A 24,878-nucleotide genomic window follows, 5' to 3' on the forward strand; every position below is an offset into this window, starting at 1 on the left:
AGAACACACAAAGGGGAAAGATAGTCTCTCCAATAAATCGTGTTGAGAAAACTGGATATCCACATACAAAAGAATGAAACTGGCCTCTTTTCTTACAGCACTCACAAAAATTAACTTGAAATGGATTAAAGACTTGAATGTAAGTCCTGAAACCATAAGACCCCTAGAAAAAAATATAGGGAAAAAGCTTCTTGACATTGGACTTGCTTATTTTTGTCCCCTGTCATCAGCAGGAGAACCTGCCTGCCATTCTGCTGTAGGATAAGACACATATGAAACAGTGCCATGTTGCTCCAGGCAATCATGTTGAGGACATCCTAGACTAGTCAACAGCCAGCCTCCCCTGGACATGTAAGGAAGCTGAGCCAAGATCATCAGAATGACCCAGCTGATCCACGGACCTCTGCATATCCTCAAGTGAATACAGTAAGGTCAGCCATGCCCTATCCCGTTAAAAACTTAAAAATATGTCGTACCATTCAATTTCTTGCCTATGCAATACTGGCATACCTTGGAGATATTGCAAGTTCGATTCCAGACCACCACAATAAAGCAAATATCACCATAAAGGGAGTCACATGAATCTTCTGGTTTCCCAGTGCATATAAAAGTTATGTTCACACTATACGGTAGTCTATTAAGTGTGCATTAGCATTACATTGAGAAAAACAAGTTACATACCTTAATTTTTTTTAATTTATTACTAAAAATGCTAACCATCATCTGAGCCTTCGGCAAGTCATAGTAGTAACACCAAAGATCACTGATCACAGATTACCATAGCAAATATAATAATAATGAAAAAGTTTAAAATATTGCAAGAATGACCAAAATGTGACACAGAGACATGAAGTGAGCAATTGCTGTTGGAAAAATGGCGCCGATAGACTTGCCCGATACAGGGTTGCCACAAAATTGTAAAAAACCGAAATGTCTGTGAAGTGCAATAAAATGAGATATGTCTGTATCTGTGTGTGGTATTTTAATTTTTGACTGTTTAAAATTTTTCCTAGATAATCCATTTATCACCTTCGGGGGTTTACTAACTGCACACAGGAAGCAAAACGAAAAAATTGAAAGCCCAGCCGTTTCAGAAAAAGCCAGCTTCTAATTATGCCATAGCTACTTACTAGCTATGAGCTCCTATTGGCCAAATCACTTCACCTCTCTAAGCCTCGGTTGTCTCATCTATAAAGGGGGATGCTAATGCCTCGCTCCAAGATGAGAAATAAATGAGATAAATAGGTAGAGACCTTAGCACAGTGTCTGGCAAATAGCAGACTCTCAAAAGATGCTAGCTATGTTAACTCTCTCCACTCCCTGCTTACACTTTAGTGATAGTGAGTCCAAGGTGGGCTGGAGAGGACCTTTGGCAAATCCTAAGGACGATGAAATTAAAATTTGTAAAACTGGCCTCCTGGCAAACAACCTAAGAGCAAAGAGAGCAAAATTGTAACCCCAGCTTCTCACATAAGACCTTATCACCACGTTAGAAAAGGATGTCGGGAAAGAGGCTTCATTGTGAGTTAAGATGCTACAGGAAAGGTGTTGGAGGCATGAAGAGTTTCAGTATCTGTTCTACAGAAAACGGCTTACTTTGTAAAAACATATCTATGTCTGTATATACCTGGAAACCGTCAGAAGATAGCTTAGATTCTTCTTCTTCACCTTAGGCATTTTTACTCAAAAGCGGGGAGGAGGTTATGCATATTATAAATGTGTGTGTTTAAGGAGTTATAACGGGAGTGCAATCCGGGAAGGTGACTTGGTCAGAACTGGGCTCAAAATTATGATGTGGAGATGGAGAAATTCTGGCAAGAACCGAAATCAGTTTTTCATCCTAAGGGTTCTTCATGATTTGTGGGTACAGGCTAACATTTAGCCAATTAGACTGGGCCATAAAATTTTATTTCAAATATCATACAAAAAGTAGTAGCACACAAATCTAAAATCCAAAGCTTGTAGTTACTTTTTTAAATTGGTGTTTCATAATTTCTATTTTTGAAACAAAATGCAATTAATTAATAATTTTTTAATTGGAGGGAGTCAAGCAATTCAAGTTTATTATTTATTCAATGAAAGCAAAAACAGAAATGACCCCAGCTCTTGGTTGCCTGTTAATATTGTTCTTATCAAACTGCATGGGGACAGTTATCTTAAGAAATTAAAATAACCACTAAGAAGTGACACAATGCTAGTATTCAGAGTTTATTTCAATAGCTGTAGTATATTACAGTTAACTGTATTATTTACCTGGGTCTGCAGTAACAGATTACTACAAACTTGATGGCTAAAACAACGAAAGTTTATTATCTCACAGTTCTAGGGGCCAGAAGTCCTAAATCAAGGGGTCAGCAGGGTTATCTTCCTCTAAAGCCTCTAGGGAAGAATCCTTCTTTGCATCTTCTAGCTTCTAGTGGTTGCTGGAAATCATTAGCATTCCTTGTCTCATAGCTACGTCACTCCAATTTCCACCTCCATCTTCATATGGCTGTCTTCTCTGTGTGTGTGTGTCTCTGGATCTGGGTGTTCTCCCTTCGTCTTATAAGGACACCAGTCATATTGGATTTAGGGACCACTCTAATCCAGTATGATCTCATCTTAATTTAATTAATTACATCTACAAAGACCCTATTTCCAAACAAGGGCACATTCTGAGGTTCTGGTGGACATGAGTTTTGGGGAACACTATTCAACCCAGTGCAGACACCAAAATCAAGACAATACATAGCTGTCTGTCTTGTCTAGAAACAGCAAGGAAGCCAGTCAATATTTCTTAAGTGCCCTGCATTTTTTTTTTTTTTTTTGGCGGTACGCGCGCCTCTCCTGCTGTGGAGCACAGGCTGCGGACGCGCAGGCCCAGCGGCCATGGCTCATGGGCCCAGCTGCTCCGCGGCATGTGGGATCTTCCCGGACCGGGGCACGAACCCGTGTCCCCTGCATCGGCAGGCGGACTCTCAACCACTGCGCCACCAGGGGAGCCCTCCCTGCATTTATTTGCAGCATAATTTGTTAGATGGGAGAGCCAAGGGTGGTGTTGGTGGATATGAAATTTGCCTCTTGTTTGCTTTTCTGTCCTTGTTATTTTTCCCCTTCTCCTTTTAAAATTTAATTTTTTTGGTAAACATCATTCAACTTTTAAGTTGATGGGAAGAAAAAGAAAAACCAAAAACATATTTAGCGAAAGATATATTTACTGCTTATTATGTCTCAAAATAACAGCCAAAGCAAAGTTTTAGTGAGAACACATGTAACAGATGCTTTACTCATTGCTTCAATTCATCATGTTGCTACATTAATTTTATTATCAAAGAATTTGCCAGTTGATGGAGAGAAGAGAGACAGGAGAAAGACTGGACTAAACAGAGGTAACTCAAAAGATGAAAAAAAATATGTTTAAACCACATATGTACATATATACATATACACATACAGCCTATTTGGTTGAGTTATTTGATAGAAAGTAATATGTACCAAATATATCTGCTTCCTTCCCACGTCTGGTCCAGAAATCAGAAGTCCTGAGTTTGATTCTCAGCTTCACCACTGTATGACCATGATTTATCAATCTTTCCAGACCTCTAAAATGGGGATAATTATACTTATCCTGGCCACTTTCAAATTCATTGTGAGGATTAAATATGATAATGGAAATGAAGAGACTTTAAATTCTAAAGAAAAATGTTCTCAGAATAACAAAAATTAGTATTTGTTGCACTTGAAGACAAAATGATTTATCGTCTCCTCCAGCTCTATTACAGGAGTGGCCACTATTTATTGAACAGCTACTACAAAACACTCTGTGAATTGCTTTATATAAATTATTCCTGATGCTCAAATGACTCTGAAAAATAGACTTTATTATCCCTATTTGACAGAAAAGTAATTGAAGAGAAAAAGGATCAAGTGAGTTCTACTTGGTTACTCAAACTTGAGCCTCAAAGTCACACAGCTTGCAAATGGCAGGGCCAGCGTTCTCTGCCGAAGTCAAGTTAGTTTTCCTTTCTTTCCCCGCCACTAAGATTCCCCTGGGATTTTTCACACACACACACACACACACACACACACACACACACACACACACACACACACACACACACACACACACACACACACACTCATCTGCTTGGCCTTCCCTCTCTTCCATACCAAGGGTATTGAGCAAATTAGTCATTTGGTTTTAAAAAAAAATCAATCTCAACCATTATTAGATGGCACTTGGGCTTAATCAAAAAGAATTATTTGGGAGAATTTTTAAATTTTTATCTGGTTATTAGTGGGCTCTTTGTTTCTGTGCTTCTGTGCAGATGGAATTAAAATGAACCAACAGTATTCTCTATGCAGTTTTGCAAATCTAGGTGCAGCCATCTTCCCATTTAATCCTCAGCTTAGTGCTGGTGTTCTGTGATGGCAAACAAGGGTTTCCCACTTGCTTCTCTGTTCCAATCCACCTGAAAGCCAGACCACTCAGGAACAGCTGGGGCCCTGCCAAGTTCACCTGCCTCACCACTGTCGAGAGTGGAGTGTGCTGATCTCAGTCTACAAAGAAGATGGAGTTCAGGAAGACAGCACTGATTTCTATCTACTTTTTAGCCTTTCCTTTAAATTTGTCTGTTTTGCTAATGCTTTATAATATATCTAATTTATTAGTACAGTGTAGACATATTGGAAGTGTGCACTCAAAACTATTTTGCTAATAGGGGATATGATAAAAAATGTTTGGAAACCACTGAACCAGAACAATTGAGGCATTTAGCCCCATCATTTGCTAGGTTCTGAGTTTTTACAATCCCTGGTATGTCCTGTTTTCCTAATAACCTCTATGAGAGTGATAGTTCTTTGAGTAAGTAAGATGAGAATGACAATGACACTTTTTCCCTACTGACTCCATATAAGGTTTTAGCCATGAAAATGAATTAATGTATTTGTTCTAAACACCCCATTCTTCATGGCTCACCCCAGTTGTAACTGTGCAAGTGGGCTATATCTAAACGGTTGGGAGAATTGACAACAGTCAAAAAGCAGCTCAGGGACTTCTCCGGTGGTGCAGTGCTTAAGAATCTGCCTGCCAATGCAGGGGACACAGGTTTGCTCCCTGGTCCGGGAAGGTCCCACATGCCGTGGAGCAACTAAGCCCGTGTGCCACAGCTACTGAGCCTGCACTCTCAGCCCACACTCCGCAAATACTGAGCCCGCGTGCTGCAACTACTGAAGCCCGCGGGCCTAGAGCCCCCTGCTCTGCAACAAGAGAAGCCACCGCGATGAGAAGCCCACGCACCGCAACAAAGAATAACCCCTGCTCGCCACAACTAGAGAAAGCCCGCGTGCAGCAACGATGACCCAATGCAGCCAAAAATAAAAAATAAATAAACAGGAGAACATTTTCATTAAAAAAAAAGCAGCTCAGTTTTAACTCTCCCGCAGTAACCAGAATCACAGCACAGAATCACAGAAGCTTAGAGCCCGATAATAACCAGACAACACCGAAAAATTCACTTCAGCAATTATTTTTGATTAAGCCTGTATGGTACCTATAAAGATTGAGATGAACTCATTTAAACCAAATGACTAATTTTTAATGCTCACTTTTCCAGGTAGTGACCGTTGTGGCTCCTGATGTGACCCTAAGTCACCCTGAATTCACCTTAAGTTCCTAAACAGGCATGCATATTCCGTTCATTATGCACCAAGCTCGTTTTGCGGTCGTGAGCATTGTCTCACCTCCTCTTGACTTTTGTTAATCTGACAGCCACACAGTCCTGTCCTGGGGAATATTGCAGAGCATCTCCAATTCAATAGCATTTCTGTGGTCGAGGGGTTTTATGTAACTACAGAAGTTCTGTAGTTGATTTGAATGTTATATCCCTGTAGTAGAATTATGTTTGGACTTTATTCTAAAGAACCGGGAAGAGACTGTGTTTGTTTTGTTTGAACATTTCTTATCGCAGAACTATGCTGGAGACAAGCCCCAATGACACAAACATTCAAACAGCACCTTCAGATGTAATATTGATTTATAAAACAGCAGTGTACAGCTGCCAAGCTTCACTCTCAAATACAGAAGGTCTTCAATTCCCAACAAATTACTGGCATTTCTACCAATTTACAAATGAGTGTTTCCTCGAGTATCACATAGTTCTTAATATTCCAGTCACCTTCCTCTCTAGCCTTCCCTCTTGAAATCTGTGTGTGGGGAGGAGGGGGGAGTAAGAAAGTAGAGCATATGTAAAATTGGAGTTAAAAAAATCTAGATCAACTTTTATCCTTAGGCAAATTATGAACAGAGTTAAATTAAACCACTATATGTACTTGTAGATGGAAGAATCAGAGGTGGAGGAGGGGTCAGAGACACGGAGATCAAAGTTTCTGTTCTTTGAACAAAATCCCTTTGAAAAGCCCCCATGCCACCTATTCTGCTTGTTAATGTTTTGACTGGGAGCATCTAGTGGTGTCATCAGCAGCAGAATATTTTTAATATATTTTTAAAAATTTTCTGTGTGCAGCTAGCTCTACTTAGCAAAGCACCAGATCCTTTGCCAGCTCTGTTACATGTCTCTTAAGGGAATATTTTTGTTAATTGCAAATATTTGATTGACAAACATAGGATGCAATTAGTAGTCAGGCACAGTAGGAATGTGCAGTGAACTGGATCCCTGAACCAAAGGATCTCAACTCTCTCAGCTTGATCTGAAATCGACTAGAGCATTTCAGCCATATGTTTGCCTCAAACTTCCTCTTTCCTGTGAACGTTGCTTATTTCCCCAAACTAGAGTCTTTTCAGGTTGGTTCACCGAGGGAGCTAATTCCTCTATGATCAAGCCAAATAAAAAATTCACAACCTTCAGTCTGGTGGGGCTCTTTGACCATGGCGGTAAAAATTAATATGGACAAGATTACAAACATGGGTTGTTTCTTTCCAAAGCTCTGGGTGAAAAAAAATTTTTGAACCTCTTTTGAACGCACACATTTTCTTTTTAGTAACTATTTAAAACAATCCAGCACCATCTGATTATCTTTATCAATTGCATTTTGCTTCATTATACCTACAGCAAGATAAGCCCTTTGTTCTGTTCTTACTGCAGTACATGAAATAGATTTCTGTTTTTAAAATATACCAGTCATTTTTAAAGGTATTCTTTATACAACAAATCAGTTGGAGGTACTGGAGTCTAATATTACCAGATATTCTGTATCTCCCTTCCCCTGAGGGAATTAATTAAAACTCATAGAATTTGGGGGGAAAGAGAGAACCTCAAATCCTTACATACTGGTCTTAACAAGTCTTAAGAAAATTTAAGCTGTTTTCCTACCTATATGGTGTAAAACGCAGAAAGTTGAAAAACTGAAAAAATAATCGAGTCCAACTGGCTTTCTGGCACTAAAACAACCAGTTGTCGACTTTTTTGCACCAATTGATGCAATTCACATGTTATTTGGGGGGGATGAAATACAATGTGAGTTGCTCTTTCTAAATGATAAGCAAATAGATATCAACATTGTGGATAAAGAGATAAGAAATCTCTCAGGGCAATAGGACAGCGTATTGCATGCTTAGAAACATCTTGCAAGCAAGAGGCAAATGATGTGGGGCCTTCAGTGAAGATGGGGAACCTGAAACCCAGGGAGATTTTAAATTAGTTCAAGGACACACTGGCAGTGCTCGGTGATATGGAAATATAGGGCAGGAATCCTGACATGCAGCCCATGAAACCAGAATGCTTGTCAAGTCTGTCAATTATCATGCGCCACATTGCAAATAAAGCTTTAAAAATGGACATCTTAAGGCTGCAAGGCGCCACTGTGGTTCATCTTGACCATCCTCCTTCCTCTAGAAAAGCTGTGATTAATTTTTTAAAAGTAGCCATCTGCCCCAAACATACAAATAAACGGTGTTCTTTGTGCTTGGAATATAAATACAAACACGGAAGTGCAAAGTAAGAATCTGGACAAATAAGAAGCAATCTCATGTTCTCTTGCTCTTCCCTTTTTTCCCTTCTTGGAATGATGGTTCCAAGCTCAGTGACCATGAAAATATTTGGGATGAATCTGGTTTACTGCTTAGAGCATGGACACAACAGGCTCATTGGGTGCCTATGTACGCTGTGGCTTTTGCCATTAGTCAAGTCAGTGTCTCAACTGATCACATCAGCCAGAGTCCCCCAGATCACGTAAGCTCACTGTTTGTCTGGGTGTCACAGATCCTTAGAATCAGAAAAATTTAGATGGGGAAGGATATCCACCCATTTAACAGGTGGCACATCAGAGGCTCAGAGACCTGGTGACTGCTTTGAAAAACTGGAAGTGATTGCCAAAATCTAACTCTGAATGGTTTGGTGATTTTAGCCCCATGGTTCAGGAAGGATAGGGGAAAAGGAGAAATCAAGAGAAAGAAAACTACAATGAGATATCACCTCACACCGGTCAGAATAGCCATCATCACAAAATCTACAAACAATAAATGCTGGAGAGGGTGTGGAGAAAAGGGAACCCTCTTGCACTGTTGGTGGGAATGTAAATTGATACAGCCACTTTGGAGAACAGTATGGAGGTTCCTTAAAAAACTAAAACTAGAACTACCATCTGACCCAGCAATCGCAATACTGGGCATATACCCAGAGAAAACCATAATTCAAAAATACACATGCACCCTAGTGTTCACTGCAGCACTATTTACAATAGCCAGGACATGGAAACAACCTAAATGTCCATCAACAGAGGAATGGATAAAGAATATGTGGTACATATATATGATGGAATATTACTCAGCCATAAAAATGAACGAAACTGGGTCATTTGTAGAGATGTGGTTGGACCTAGAGACTGTCATACAGAGTGAAGTACGCCAGAAAGAGAAAAACAAATATCATATATTAACACATATATGTGGAATCTGAAAAAATTGGTATAGACTGTCTTATTTAAAAAGCAGAAGCAGAGACACAGACATAGAGAACAAACATATGGATACCAAGGGGGAAAGGTGGGGTGGGATGAATTGGGAGATCGGAATTGACATATATACACTATTGATACTATGTATAAAATAGATAACTAATGAGAACCTACCGTATAGTGCAGGAATCTCTACTCAGTGCTCTGTGGTGACCTAAATGGGAAGGAAATCCAAAAAAGAGGGGATATACATATACGTATAGCTGATTCACTTTGTTGTACAGTAGAAACTAACACAACATTGTAAAGCAACTATACTCCAATAAAAAAGTTGTTTTAAATTACAGCAGTTACTAGACCTACTACATTGTGATTACTGGATTTCAATAAAAATTGTTACATATATGTTAAAAATAAAAGAATACATCAAAGCAGCTACACAGGTAGATTGGCTGATTGGGTGACAGCTTCCTGAGATGAATATTTTGTGAGTAGGGGAGGGGCGGCTGGCAAGGGAAAGGGGATGTATGCTTTTCAGATTAGAATGGGATTACACCTCAGGTGGTGTACCCATAACCAGAAGTTTTCTGAAAGAAAATCAAATAATGCCCCTGGTAGGATCGCTACTTTTGTAAGGCACTATCTACCTCTGTGCTATCTCCAGGGAAGACCACTTGCCCTCAGGGAATCAGGTCTCTTTTCAGAGTTTTCTCATTTCTCTCCATTTACAGTTTGTTTGCTGATGTCCTGTTCTCTACAGTAGTTACACCTAAGATTTTAAAGGTCTTGTGAGCAGGGACCCTTCTCTTTCTTTACAAACCTCTTATCATTCTTAGTTGGGGCTCTCTGCCATTCTACCAGAGCTTCTCAAACTTAAGCCTACATCAGAATCACCTTCAAGGTCTGTTAAAATGTAGATTGCTGGGGCTTCCCTGGTGGCGCAGTGGTTGAGAGTCCGCCTGCCGATGCAGGGGACACGGGTCTTCCCGCCCCGGTCCGGGAAGATCCCACGTGCCGCGGAGCGGCTGGGCCTATGAGCCGTGGCCGCTGTCCGGAGCCTGTGCTCCGCGATGGGAGGGGCCACAGCAGTGAGAGGCCCGCGTACCGCCAAAAAAAAAAAAAAGTTTGGATTGCTGGGCTTCGCCCCCACGTTTCTAATTCAGCAGGCTTGTGGTGGGGACCTCGAATGTGCATTCCCAACAAGTTCACAGATGCTGCTGATACTGCTAGTCCGGGAACCACACTATGAGAACCATTGCTCTCTATGTAGAAGCGATGTTCCGTGTATGTTATTGACAAAATATTCTTAACTTCAGCTGCATAGAAATAGATAACAGAAGAGTCAGAGAATGAAATAGCCCCTGGCATATACTAGCTGCTCAATAAACACCTTTGACTGATTGTGTTGAGGCTTGATGTCACACTCTACCTATATCAGCCTCAAACCACAATTTATGGAGTTGAACAGGTTCCAAAACATTTTTCTTTTGTCCACACCCAGGCTGGATTCAAATCCCATTTGTGGCACTTTCGAGCTTTGTGAAATTGGTCAGCTTTTCCATTATCTAACATTTCTAAATCTTAGTCTCCTCAGTAGTAAAATTGGAGGAAATGGGAATATTGTGAGGATTAAATAACCACTATTACAGTTCTTCTGAGTGTTGTGCCAGAGTGCAAAAATATTCCTTTATCTTATTTAACTATTGGTGACAATAAATTTTCCATAAGTAACAGAAACCAATAGGAGGCATTCTTTAAAATATGAAGCATATCTTAAATTATGCCTCAGTAACCAATTCTCTAAGTGCAGAAAATCTGCACAGTCTGTATACCAGTGTGACTCCAGTGTGGAAAAGAGCATAGAAATCCTCTGTACTGAAAAATAGTTTTTATTAGAACACTTGATGCAAGTAATCAGTTTGTTTTAATTTATGAGGGATCACTAAATGGTTTAATGGGCTAGCACATAACAAATAAATAATAGGAAACCTTAAAAACCAGTGCACTTAGTGGCCCAGATGTTCATTAGCTGTTTAGAAGCATTCACACCTGTGGCTTGGGATTAAAAAGCGAAGAACATTTCATATAGCTTTGTTAGTTTCCTTTCAGAAATATATTTTTTAAATCTTAAAAAGCAAAAGTATAAAAAATCAGAAAAGGTTTATGGTTAGGTTTTATACTTTTGATATTCTTTGGGTCAGATATTTAAACCTTTGACTCTTTATATAAATATGAAAAAAGGACTCATTTTCTAAACGAGTTCCTACCATTGAATGAAATTGGAAGTATAAGTAGATCCCTCAATTCTATATAACAAGTATATTAATTATGTATCTATTTTAATTTAACTTACATTAAAAGCATATATTATGGTTCTTACTATATTCCAGGCATCATTTTAAGTGCTTTATAAGTATGAACTCATTTAATTGTCAAAATAACCCTATGAGGTAGATATAATTAACATCGTCTCCATTGAACGGATGAGGAAAGTACAGCAACAATAAATTAAGAAAATTGCCCAAAGTCACGTAACTAGTAAACGGGGTAGCAAGGACTCGAACCTAGGCAATCTGGTTTTGAGTCCCTGCTCTTGGTACACTACCTTCCAATCACCCACCATATGATCAACACTGGGCTGCATGATACATAAGTGACCCTGCCTTCATGGAATTTACAACCTCACTGGGATGAAGGATGCTACAGGAATTCATTAAGTGACAAGTGCCAATATTTATGGTGTATAGACAGAGGCCACAAACTGTAGAACCATAGATCAAATATGGCTTGTGGTTATGCTTTATTTGGCTCATGTCATATTTTGAAATTTTTGAGCTAATAGTTTAAAATGGAAATTTTTGTATTAATATTCCAGATTTTCAGCTGTTAAAAGAAAACCAACAAAACACTTACTTTAGAAGCATTGTGCCCAAATTCCTTCATCAACAATCAGATGGCACTAAATTCTCTTCTGTTTGCTTCAGTACCTGGCAGACATTCACATAAGACATTCACACATGTGCATTTTTATCAGATGCACATCACTCACTTATGTTACTTGCTTAGCCCCTAAATTGAGAGTGTATGTCCAAAGAAAGGGGTGTGGAGAGCCCTGGAATATTTGTGGAATCCCCAGGAAACAAAATGTTATTTGCTCTGAATTTCAAAAGAGGAGGCCAGGTGGTGGTAACAAGACTGTGGTGAGCCATCTGATTCCTTCTGATACCCTAGAACGTATCCAAACCAAATATCTCCTCTAAATTCAACCAAATGTTGAGTCGACGTTACAGTTTCTGACACTCATTTTTGTGGTGAATACCATTTGACTAGAATCAAAATATTCTTGCTGGAGTAGTGGATGTTGTTTATTCATTGAGTATTATTAATCTCACTTCTCTGAACTAGAAAGAAAGCTTCTAAAATACACACCACAGCAGATCTAAATAAACATTTCTCCAAAGACATAGAGACGTCCAACAGGCACAGGAAAAATTGCTCAACATCACTAATAATTAGAGAAAGGCAAATCAAAACTACAACGAGGTATCACCTCACACCAGTACGCACACATACACACACACACACACATATATATGCACAATGGAATATTACTCAACCATGAAAAAGAATAAGATAACGCCATTTGCAGCAATATGGATGGACTTAGAGGTTATCATACTAAATGAAGGAAGTCAGACAGAGAAAGACAAATATCATATGATATTGCTTATATGTGGAATCACAAAAATGATACAAATGAGCTTATTTACAAAACAGAAATAGTCTCAAAGACATAGAAAACAAAGTTATGGTAACCAAAGGGGAAGGTGAGAGGAGGGATTAATTAGGAGTTTGGGATTACAATATACACACTACTATATATATAAATAGATAAATAACAAGGACCTACTGTATAGCACAGGGAACTATACTCAGTATCTTGTAATAACCTACATACATAACTGAATCACTTTGCTATACACCTGAAACTAGCACAACATTGTATATCAACTATATTTCAACAAAAATTTAAAAAATACATACTACGGGAAGACAGGGATCCATTTGTTCTGATCAGTGTTTTGTTTCTAGAATGTAATACTGTGCCTGGAATATTGTAAGAAATCTATAACGAGAGAGAGAGAGAGAGAGAGAGAAAGGGAGAGAGAGAGAGAGAGAGAGAGAGAGAGAGAGAGAGAAAGGGAGATAGAGAAACCATGGCATCTGATGGATCACTTCCCTCAGAGCCTTCTCCCTCACTGCTGAACGTGAGTAATAATAGCTGCTGACCACATCCAAGAATAGTACAAGAACTTAGCGGGAATTGTAAGACTATAAACTCCGTCCTTGTTTAGTAAAGGTCAAAAAAAATTTTTTTAGCTATGTAGGAACATTTTTATAAAATATATGAATAGAGACTGAAAGAAACACAGAGAAATAAAAATAGCTTCGTTATATTTGTGGAGATATAAGAATTTTTTCTTTTCAAAATTTTATAATGTATTCCTTTAATAAGATGCCTTTTTCTCTTCTTTTCTTTTTGTTTTTCCTCCTCAAGAGTAATTAATGCTTATGACAAAAAGTTTAGGGAATAAAGAATTGTGGAAAAGAAGAAGTAAAAATTCTCAAATTCAGTTTTCACTCACATTAACGAACATATATTTCTCCATGTTATAGGAAGATGAATCGAGATCCCAGTTTGAGACAGTTATGGGATTATTGAAGATTCCAATCTTGATTCCTTTCTTTTCTCGCAAGAGAGAGGAGATATGGGGATATATGTATGCGTATAGCTGATTCACTTTGTTATAAAGCAGAAACTAACACACCATTGTAGAGCAATTATACTCCAGTAAAGATGTTAAAAAAAAAACAAACAAAACATGGTAGTTGAAGTCATTGTATGATATCAGCCAGAAAGAGAGAATGGACTGAGAAGAGGTCAAATTTGCAACTTGTTTTAAGAATCAGGCAGAGCCATGATTTCTCAAGTTGTGGTCCCTAGATTGCCCACACCCAAATGGAGCACTTGCTAGAAATGTAGACTCCCATGGCCCACCCCAGATCTAATGGCACACCGGAACTGTCATTTATGCATGCCAGGTAAGTTCTTAACACGCTAAACTTTGCACACCAAATGTTCATAGAACCACTATTCAGTGGTGAAGAGGATTTAGCAGCCTATGTTTTGAACCTAGAATCACAAGATTCACATAGTCCAATTCAAAGTTTTTGAGGTGGAAATTAAATAATGGGTTTTGAATAGATGTTAGATCAATCTGACACTTCCTGGTTAAGCTGTTTTTACCTGGCTAGTGAGTGCTTTGTTTTACCGGCTTATGTGTTACCATGTGACATAGGCTCAAGTGTCATTAACATTCCTCAGACTCAGGACTAGTGAATTGGTTGCTTTATTTATTCATTTGTTATTTCTGTTGGTTTTATTTAACTAGGAAGCACACTTTACTACAGAAGTTGCAAATTTGTGTTTTGTTTGGCTGATGTTAATGGCTTAAAAATAGTTTGGCCACAGACTCCATCACTTCCCAGTATATTTCAGCAGGCTCTTTCACACACTTAGGCAGAACTCTACTCAACATGGCATCCTAAATCCAGCCCCCACTACTACCACCCTAGCCCAAGCCATTATTATGTCTCACCTAAATTATTGCTATAATCTAATTACTGGTCTCTCTGTTTCCCTCTTGCCACCTTAACTCTATATTCTTCATGCAAAGGTCAGGTGATCCTGTAAAAACAGTTCATCAGCCTCTTATAACTTCCCATCTCACTGGAATAAAACTCAATATTCTTACCACAGGATTCATTAATGTTATTCCCTTACTGGACACGTGGTAGAACTGTGCTTCCTTCCCACCAGTGTCTCTTCTGCCTACCTGCACCATCATTGAATGTCGACTAGATCTGGCCGGTGTGTTACTTCCACTCTGGGACATTAATTGCTAATAGGAGACCCTTCAGAGCTTTGTCCCCCTGCCACTATGACCAGCAATGTTCCTGATAGTGGCTGCTCCATCCTCCTGTTCTCAGGACGAGGCTGACACACTGCAGAGCCTCCAACCTAACTGGGGTAGACATGGTGTGAGCAAGAAAGTTGTCCTCAGCGCCAGGGATTTGGGGATTGTTTGTTACCAAGCATGATCTTGCATAACCTGACTGTTATTCTGACCTTCATCTGGAAGGCCCTAAATGCTCTAACTAGCACCTACCTCTCTGACCCCTTTTTCCCATTCTTACTCTCGTCTGCTATACTTGCTGTCCTATAGCACACCAGCTTTATTCCCAACTCAGGGTCTTTGCACTGTGTAAAATGCTTTATGGCTACATCTTTACATCCTCCTCACTTCATCCAGATCTTTGGGCAAATGTCTCCTTCTTAGGGAGGATGTCCCTGACTATACGTCAAAAAGAGTATCTCTTATTACCCTTTCTATTCTTACCCTTTTCATTTTTCTCTGTACCTTAAACAATGTTTCCATATCATTGTCCTTTCTATCTCTAAAGCTAAAATGTAAACTCCTTGAGGGCAGAGACATTATTTTGTTCACAGATGTTTTCCCAGCACCTTGAGCTGTGCCTGGAGTAGAGTAGGTGATTGCTAAACATTAATATTTGTTGAATGAATGAATTTATTTGGGCATATCTCCTAACCATCAGTTTTCTCCTCTAAAAGTATAAATTAACAGGTCCTTCAACCTACTCTATAAGGTTATGTTATACTTTTAAAAGTATACAGCATAATGTGTTTAATTTTCTCATCACAATGACAGGTTAATTCACTTAATTATTCCTGTCCAAAGTGTTAAGGGACATCCTAACAAATGATGCATTTGGGATCAGTGGGCTTGGCTTTCTTGGTTACTTTGGTATTTTACAGCTTCAGTCTTGTTTCTCATGTTGAAATAATTTCAGGAGGAACTAGCATTCACTGGAAATCTGCAAGGGAAGTTGAAATCCTTCATTCTCCTCCAAGGAGGACCTGTTTATCACTTATCTTGAAGGCACCGACAGAGTTTTGCTTTGTCATACAAAGTTTGTTGATTCTTTTGTAGCAGCCTTGTTTGAAAATTAATTTGGAATTTAAGCTATGACCTCTTTGAGAAATAGTGAACATTTAATTTTTTATGCTGAGCTTTCTGAACGTTTAGTAATGGGGTATGAGTCACACTGAAATAGAAGCTTCATTTTCCACTCTGAACTTTACACAATATGATTTTACCTATAAAAGACAGCACATCTCAGTAAACTCAGGAAATATAAATTTATAATTTCCCCCTTCTTAGAATCGGCCATACAATACAATTACCATAAGAAGATTGCTTTAAACATGCAATTATAAATATGGCATGATTCTATAAATTATCTGTAATTTATTTATAAATCTTCTGCAAGGGCTAATGTTTAACACATGCACATTTTTTTTATATTCTCTTTCCCTTCAGTTCTGTCATATCATTAGATAAATATACTTAATGAGGGTTTATTATGGAAATAAAATAATCTAAACAGTATTGTATGGTCTACTGTATTATGAAAGAGTTATTTTTAAAGCCTATTAAGTTTCCTGCTTGGTCTTGTCCAAGTTCATGTGAGTGACGAACGATAACCTAGAAGAAAATTCCCAGTTTGATTATTCAGTCAAGTACATTCTCCTGTATTAGTCAGTCAAATCAGTTCTTTTCTCTTTCTGCTACTCCTTGTCCATAAGTTACAGTCAGATAAAACTGTAAGTCAAGAGAATAATTTCTTCTTCACGACACTGTCAGAGGTATTAAAAAAAGACCAGGCTGTGAGTCAACTTTTTCATGCACTAAAAAAGCAGGAAAAAAAAAACCCAAAAAACTATTTCTTCTACAAAAAAAAAAAAAATGTTCTAACGTCTAAGCATCAGTTGTTTTAAAAAAGAAACATGTTAGAATTTGTAGCTAGATTTTGCAAGTTGTGTATATCACAGGCAAATTTGATATGGCATTGTAATCAAAGAGGTATGTTTTAAACTTACTGACAATGGAGTGCTTCAGTTTTCATTCCTAAAATGGGATTCCCCCAATAAATGAGGCAGAGGACAATTTATGACATTTTTGAATCACAGAAACGGCTTACATGCCCAATCGCAATATATTTTACATACCTTACCTACCCTAGTATGCTTTCCAAATAAAACAAAAATCAAACTAACCCCATGACTTGAGTTCTGGGATCTTATCCTAATCATCTTTGTATCCTTAGCATCTAAGTGCACCCTTCATCTACCAGCTGTTCATTGTGGTACTGTGTACAGAAAGGTATACAAGTGACTTATGGTCAGAAAGGCACTAAAACAAACCTGAAGGAAGACTCGAAGCAATTCTGCTGTTTCGTAGAAACCACACACATGTATGTACCTACATATACAAATAGAGATGGTCACTGACAAAGAAGGACCAGGCAATGTTAGAAATGTTTTAGCTTTATAACATAAATGATGCTTATATGTGTTTAATTCACAAAGCATTAGGCATCTAATACAGACAGCATCTGTACAGGTGACTGTGTTTTTTCCGTTACTTTTCACACAGTCTTTTAAGAACAATCTAGAGCGATGATCTTCAAGAAAATTCTCTCCTTCCTTTTTAAAAAAATCTTTTTTAAAGCAAATGTTGCATTACCTCTCTTGAAATAAAATCTTACTCAAAATTTCAACAACCCCAACATATAAAAAGACAAAAGCACAGGTAGAAGACAACTCTGCTGGTTTCTCCTTACTCACCACATATGGTACCCCCATGGTAGTGCCCAAGGCCATTACAGAGAACTCTAGGGCTCTAGTTAGAAAAGCAGTGACTCAGATACATAGGAAATGGATAGTTTTCAACTGTACCCGACAGATGTATCTATATCAGTGTTGCATGCACTAAACAGATAAAGTTGTAAATGCTATATATGTATGTAGTTTATAATATATAAGTTTAATATTTTAAAGTTTAATATGAATATACACATGTCCAGATCTATACAAATCATCATTCTTAAACTGGCTGGAAAGGACACGTAAAAAAGATAGAAACCATAATTTTGTTCCATATTGTGATTGTGTAAAACAGGGGGTGATATATTTTTCCTCTATTGGACATATTTTCAGAATCATGCGTGGGGATTTATATGCATACCCTGCGCCATTTATAACAGGGCTACAAATAACTAGGAGTATGCTCATTAGCAAACATTGCTACTTTTCTGAAGGGGATGCCAGGCAGACATGGCTGAAAGGAAAGTCTTTTTTAGACAGAAGAGACAAACCTGGAAATAGGCATCTATATGTTGGTCCTGTGACTGTTTAATGCAGTGTTTCATGAGCTACAGAGAGAGAGAGAGAGAGAGAGAGAGAGAGAGAACTGATGCTTTGTGTAATATCTTACAAAGAAATCTGATGTTCATCTTAACCAGACACAGCTATGATTTTGCCATCTAGTTTCTCAGAAATATTCATCATAGCTGAAGAACTTTCCACGCTAAGGGCCACATGTGACAGAAGGAAGGAAGGAGAGAACCAAACGGCTCTTTTAAAAAAAATCTTTTATCTCTACCACTAAGTTTGGACAAGTAATTGACATGAAGGAAAGAGAGCTTTGTACAAGTAATTAAAACTTAGTTGTCAAGTTGCCCTTCAATTTTCCTCTATCCCCATCTTACCCCGTTTTCTCATCTGTATAGCTTGTGTTGTTGTGCTTGTAGTTGTTTTTCTTAAGGATAATTTTTGCCTCTAAATACTGAGAAAGAATTATCAGGTGCTTGAGAATTGGTGTCTCTGTTCATCTCCCCACACGTGACCGCTTTCTGTCTGGTGCTTTGTCATGGTGCCTCCAGAGCAGACTTCCTCTGCTTCCTTTGTTATCCCCGCCTGATAAATAAACAGCACAAAATTACAGAACTTATTATGGTAATCGAGAGAAGGAAACGAACGCTGAGCCTGCCCCCCCATCTATTACACTACCGCTGCAAAGTTGGCTAGACCTGTGCTAAACCTCAGATGCTACTGTAACATCAGCCCCTCTCCTGCACCCCCTTTTATTCCCACAGCCCTCCACCCTCCGTGATGATTGTTTTCTGTCCATCTTGAGCTGGGTGTCAGTTCATTTAGATTTACATCAAGTAGTAAATTAAAATAATCACTCAGCAAACACTCTGAGCTCAGTTTTCCCTTTCAGTCAGGAGTTGTGCGAGCTGCTTGAAGCATTCAAGCAGAAAATATTGCTGTCTAGATATTTGTCCTCTGGGTGATAAAGGAGGCATTGTCTTGGGACCCACTCAGGCCTCGGAGCCGATCGTCGCTGTGCATCACAGCTGTGAAGTGCGCTTTGTTATGTGTCTGAGGACTCGGGTTCAAGACCTTGTTTTTCTTGAAATACCAGACTGATCAGAGCTGCATATGTTCGGGGGAAAGCAGGGGTCGGTGGTTCTCTGTCCACATTTTTACTAGATTATTCTTGGACAGAACTCTGGGAAAATACCCTGCAGCCTAAACCAGCCCAAGAGTTTTGCTTTGTTTTAATTCATTTTCTTTCTTTCTCTTTCTTGCATCGTCTTTCTTTCTTTCTTTTTTTTTTTCTCTCCTTCATATTCTGCATTGTTACAGTGCTAGAAAATGCTGGAGTTTATCTGCATGAGTCAGAAACAAAGGCTTACAGCACTGCTTTGAACCTGCTGCCATAATGTACCAAGTTACAAACCTGTCTCTTTGTGTTCTTATTACAGTACATCTATCTGCTCATTTGGAAATCAAAATGCAGAGTTCAGTCATCTGGGATGAAATATAGAATGGGCTAAAGAGGTTTTTCACCATTTGTAAATGATCAGTGGAATTTGAAACAAGGAGTTGATAGAGGTAAATGAATCCGAATTTTTGCTTGGAATGAGAATTTTTTTTAAAAAGATAAAAATTATCTTTTGTAACTCTCTAAGCCATTGTGTTTTTATTGCAGATTTTTTGTAGGTATGTTATTGCTAAGAGTGTTTGAAAGAGTAAAATATCTGTTGCTTTAATTAGTGAAAGAAAAACATCAAATGATAAGGAGTGTAGTGGTAGGCAGCTAAATGAAAATTGGAATTTTTAATCCATTCTCTGAATTTTTCCAAATAGTTCCACATGCTTGGCTAATTGACTGTTATTATCAATTTTCAGCCAGATATTTGGCATTGTGCTGTATTTGTATGTAAGCCAAGGTATCTATAGCAAATGTGGTAGTTGATATATTCCTTATGTCTATGTATGGCTAAATATATACCTTCAATTATAAAATTCTCTATTCTCACATGAAAAAGGAAGTACTAAAATAAGTAAAAAAACAATATGAAAGAAATAGGATAGGCACACACATTTACGTACACAGACATACGTCACACACGTGGCTTCCTTGTGAATAAATGATTTCATATTCTTGAATAAAAACGCATTGCTTTTGGGGGTGTTTTCATTCAGTGGCAATTGAAGCTGTGGCTCCGCCCCCGTGACCCCGCCACAACCAGCTGCAAAGCTCACCCTGTAGATCATACGAATCTTTCCAGTAGGAACGTATCTTCAAGAACCAGAGGTGTCAATGCACTGGCGATGCTAAGCCTTCAGATCGTGCCAAGGCATGTGGAAATAAATGGAAACAATCACCAGACAGAGTGTGAAATCACACATCATTTCCAGTCATATGTTATGGTTTGTGAGGTTTTGTGTCTGGTAAGTTCCAATTTAGTTCAGAAATGCAGGTTGAAGGAACCAAACCAGAATCTTTGGTTCTGATTTGCTTGGGCTCCAGAGTCAGAGAGCCTTATTTGATGCCCTGTTTTCCCAATGATAGCTGAGTCACCTTGAACAAATTACCTAATCACTGTAGGGGCTCAGTTTCTCCATTTGTACAATGGGAATATTATCTTTATGTACCTCATTTGGTTGTTAAAATTATTTAATGAGTAATGCACATTCGGTGCTTAGAACAGTGTCTAGCATATACCTAATTTTCAACACGTATTTCATTAGTGATAGCGGTGATGATGATAATACTACTCACGACAAGTATAAGGGTTAGCCTAAATCCAGGAAATACAACTTGGATTGGAGAGCTTGGTCCTAGTGTTTCTATGGTTGCTGTATATATACATCAGCATTAGGTTGTCTGAGTTAGAATCTCCGTTCAGTCATTGACTAACTGTATGCATGGGCAAATTACTTAACTTCCCTAGGTTTTATTTTCTATGTAATAAGGTAATAACTGTCTCATAGAGCTGTTCTAAATATGAAAATAGGTGCTGCCCATAAGTTGCTTAGAGCAGTACATGACCAAACAGGGCTGCCCCTAAGATATGCAGGACCCTAGGTCAAAACAAACAAACAAAAATCTCTTTCTATATAACCATTTAAATTGTATTACAAAATTCAAGAGCCAATCACTGAAGATTTAGAAAAATGGGTAGAGAAGATAACGTAGGCATTTTTTATTGTGTAATTGATGTATATGAAAATCCTTCAGTGTCCGAGCACCATTTCTTCCTGTTCAGTTATAGGAAACTTCTCTTCATGTTTTCTTTCTTTAATCTTTTAATTTTAAGGTTTATTGTTTCCGACTAAAATCACAACTCCCACAATGAGGAAAAGATAGTACTGCTGTTATTTCTTATAATGTCATGAGTCTTTGGGATCCGTATCTATTGAAATAATATTGATCTTCTTGCTTCGGCTGTTCTCTTGTACCATTTTTAAATGCTGATTATAACATTCCTTACATCATCTCATCAACCAATGTGCTGCCCACAAATACTGGTTTCCAATAATTATCTCAGAAGTTGTTTCTGTGCTTCCTTGATGACAACCACAGATGTAAGTCTTGCCTAGAGTATGCAAGAAGATGTGAAAAATAACTTGTTTCCTGATTATGTTAGGTTTACAGTTCAGAAGTCTGTAGTGCACACATAGAGCAACACATCGTCCGACCAAGTTTTCTCTTGAACTCATTAGGCTGTGGTCATTGCGTTCCTTGAATGTGATCTCTTTCAATGTTGTCTGCCTTCCACACACCTCCACCAGCAGGGAGGGTAAACAACTGACAAGAGATTGAGAAAGAATGATCCGTTTGCATAAGAAATGCCTGTCCTTGGATCAGCCTGGCTTAAACCTACCTGGGTGATTTGACATGATGTGAACATATCAATTAACCAATTAATCAAAACATTAATGGGAAGGACCTATTGGCATTATGGAGCAATGATCTTGGAAGTCTTCAGAGGAGACAGTTGTGACCACCTAGAGTACTGACTGGCACATGGCACAGAGCCTGTGGAAGGGATGGGCTGACTTATCTGAATGCCAACAGCAGTGGCACACTGGAAAAATGACATCTGTACCCGCATCACCCTCAGCTACTGCAGACTGAAGGTGGTACTATGGTTGGTTGGAACATGGATGGATGAGATATAACACATTGGTTACATACGTGGCTCAAGCCAAAGATTGGCAGAGGACTGTTGGTAGCCTAAACTCCTCCTGTGTCTGACTTTAGAGTCATACCATTCTGACACGACACTCCAAAAGAAATACTGGACTGATGAGCAGGAGAAATCCATTCACCAGTCCACCCTCCTGGCAGTGGCTGGCCATGTGGTCCCAGGGCAGACCAGAATGACCCTGGAGCTTCCGGGGCATCCAGCTGACCCCATGATTACAGAGACTGTCATAGCACTGCAAAGGGGAAAAACAGGTCAGGACTCAAAAGGATCCTGATCTGGGCTCAGGTAGACCTACTAAAATGGCCAGAGAGAGACTAACAAAAATTTGAAGAAGTCACTTTGTGGCTGGAATGGGAGTTTCTTGTTGGGTAGGGAAGGAGAAGGAGGGGGGAAAATGGGTATCGGAAGCAGAGGCGACAGCCCTAGCAAAAGAAAGAGACAGAAATACGAATGGCCTAGTTGTTGAAAGAATTGCAGGGAGTAAGGTATGGGCTTGTGCAGGGGCTGTTGGGGGCACTGAAGGAGATGCAGACAGAGACTAGAGATCAACCTGAAATGTTCGGTTGAGGCCAAGTTTTGAAGAGTTTTGAGTACAAATTATATCTCTCTATATTTTAGGGACCTATTTAATGCTAGGATCTGGGCATTGGAGACACTCTTCCAAGTTTGGAAGAAGTAGGGTGGATTGTTGAAAGATTTTCAAGCAATGGAGTGATCTGTGTTTCCTAAATAATCCTCTGGTAGAACTTTAAGGGTTAGATACCAGTGGGGGAGGCCATAGAGAAGGAGGTGAATTAAGGAGCTATGTACTTACTTCAGGGAAGAGATGAAGGGCACCTCGGTTAGGAGAGCAGAATGAGAACGGAGAGGAGAGCTCAACCCAAGATTCTTGTAGAGTTAAGGTCAGCAGACTTTGAGGACTAACCAGATGGAGGCTGGAGGAATAGACTGGCCATCTGGTGTTACAGCAGCTAAGAGATTTATTCACCCAGTCCATGAAATTTTGTTGAGTGTGTGTCCCCCAAGTGCCCAGCCCTGTGCAAGCAATGCAGGAGAAGGAGCAGGTCTGGTGGTGATGGGCTTTCAGAGGGTAAGAATCATCTGTATGTTACATATGCAGACTGCCAGGCCTCTCTTAGTAAGCATGGGTTCTAGAGCCCAGGGATCTGTATTTTTAACAATTACCCTAGGTAGCACTTTCCATCAGGAAAATTTGGGAAATACTGTATGAAATAATACATTTGATTCTGGATAGGAGGAGATGACCTATATAGAGAGAAATTACATGAATGCATATACAGGGGATTCTGCTACATTTACAGGGGCATCAGAGGCAGAAGATGTTAAGAGGAGGTTTGCTAAGCTGCGCTATGGGGAAAAAACAAGCACACAGAAGAAGCTAAAACAATAAGAAATGAACTCTCCAGAGAACACCTCTCTCTGGATCAGAGAAATAGAAGTGGAAACCTCTGCGAATAGAAATGTCTCCTTTGCTGACTGAAAGATTTGCTCAGCCTCCCATCCAAATCCAGATTCAGGCTCTAGCATTGATTATGGCGATTGATATTGCAGTTCTTCGTTTTTCAGTGGAGTCCTCGCCTTGAAGCCCACACTATGCTTGTTATCTGCTGCTCCACTGGAAAGCCAATACCAAAGAAGGCAAAGGACCTTCCGGTTGGAGGGTGGAAAAGCGAGAGACCAGAGGGTTTTATGTTTACTGCAATGCCCTTCGTCTTCATCAGAACTGTGAAGCAGGTGGAATTTGGTTTTGGTGCACTCCTTAACCGCGATGCTTGTGTTATCCGTGCAATCCCCCACCGCTATGAAACACAGCATACACACACTGCCCCACGTAGGCTAGAACCCCATGTACCTGAATGGTTCCTGGTTTCGACATCTAAGATCTATCAATAGCTTTCTCCCAGAGCCCCGTTTATCTTTTCTCTCCCAAAGGCAACGCCGTTTTAATCTGACTACTTGATTTCTGTCAAAGTTTTAGTGCGTTGTAGTGGCTTAGTGTGTTATCTGACCCAGGTAATGAACACTTTAATAGAAGACTTTCGCAGAGAGTGTCTTAAACTAAAAGGATGACTTTAATGATGAAATTTCAGGTAAGAAGAGATATTTTGTTTAGATGGAGAGAAACTAATTAACCAGGACAAGCCGAGGATGAATACAATTTAGGGAACAGTTCTTTTTATAATTAAAATTTAAAAATTTTAATTATAAATTCCAGATATCAATTCAGGCAATAACAACTCCTTTATGAACAATTTAGGACATTTAAATGAGGTAACATATATAAAGCCTCAGCTGTAGGACTTGGAATTCAATAAATATAATTTTTTCCTAACACCCTTATCTCCATCTGGGTGGCTGTGGGTTGCCCTGTGATCACTTGCTGTGTATTTCTTCCAGCTTATTCAGCTAATAATTCTATTTAATTCTGAAGAGGGAAGGGTGTCAAGAAGGAACTTGAGTGTCAAGCCTTAGAG

This window comes from Grampus griseus, assembly GCF_964374135.1.
Source record: "Grampus griseus genome assembly, chromosome: 15".
Lineage (NCBI taxonomy): Eukaryota > Metazoa > Chordata > Mammalia > Artiodactyla > Delphinidae > Grampus > Grampus griseus.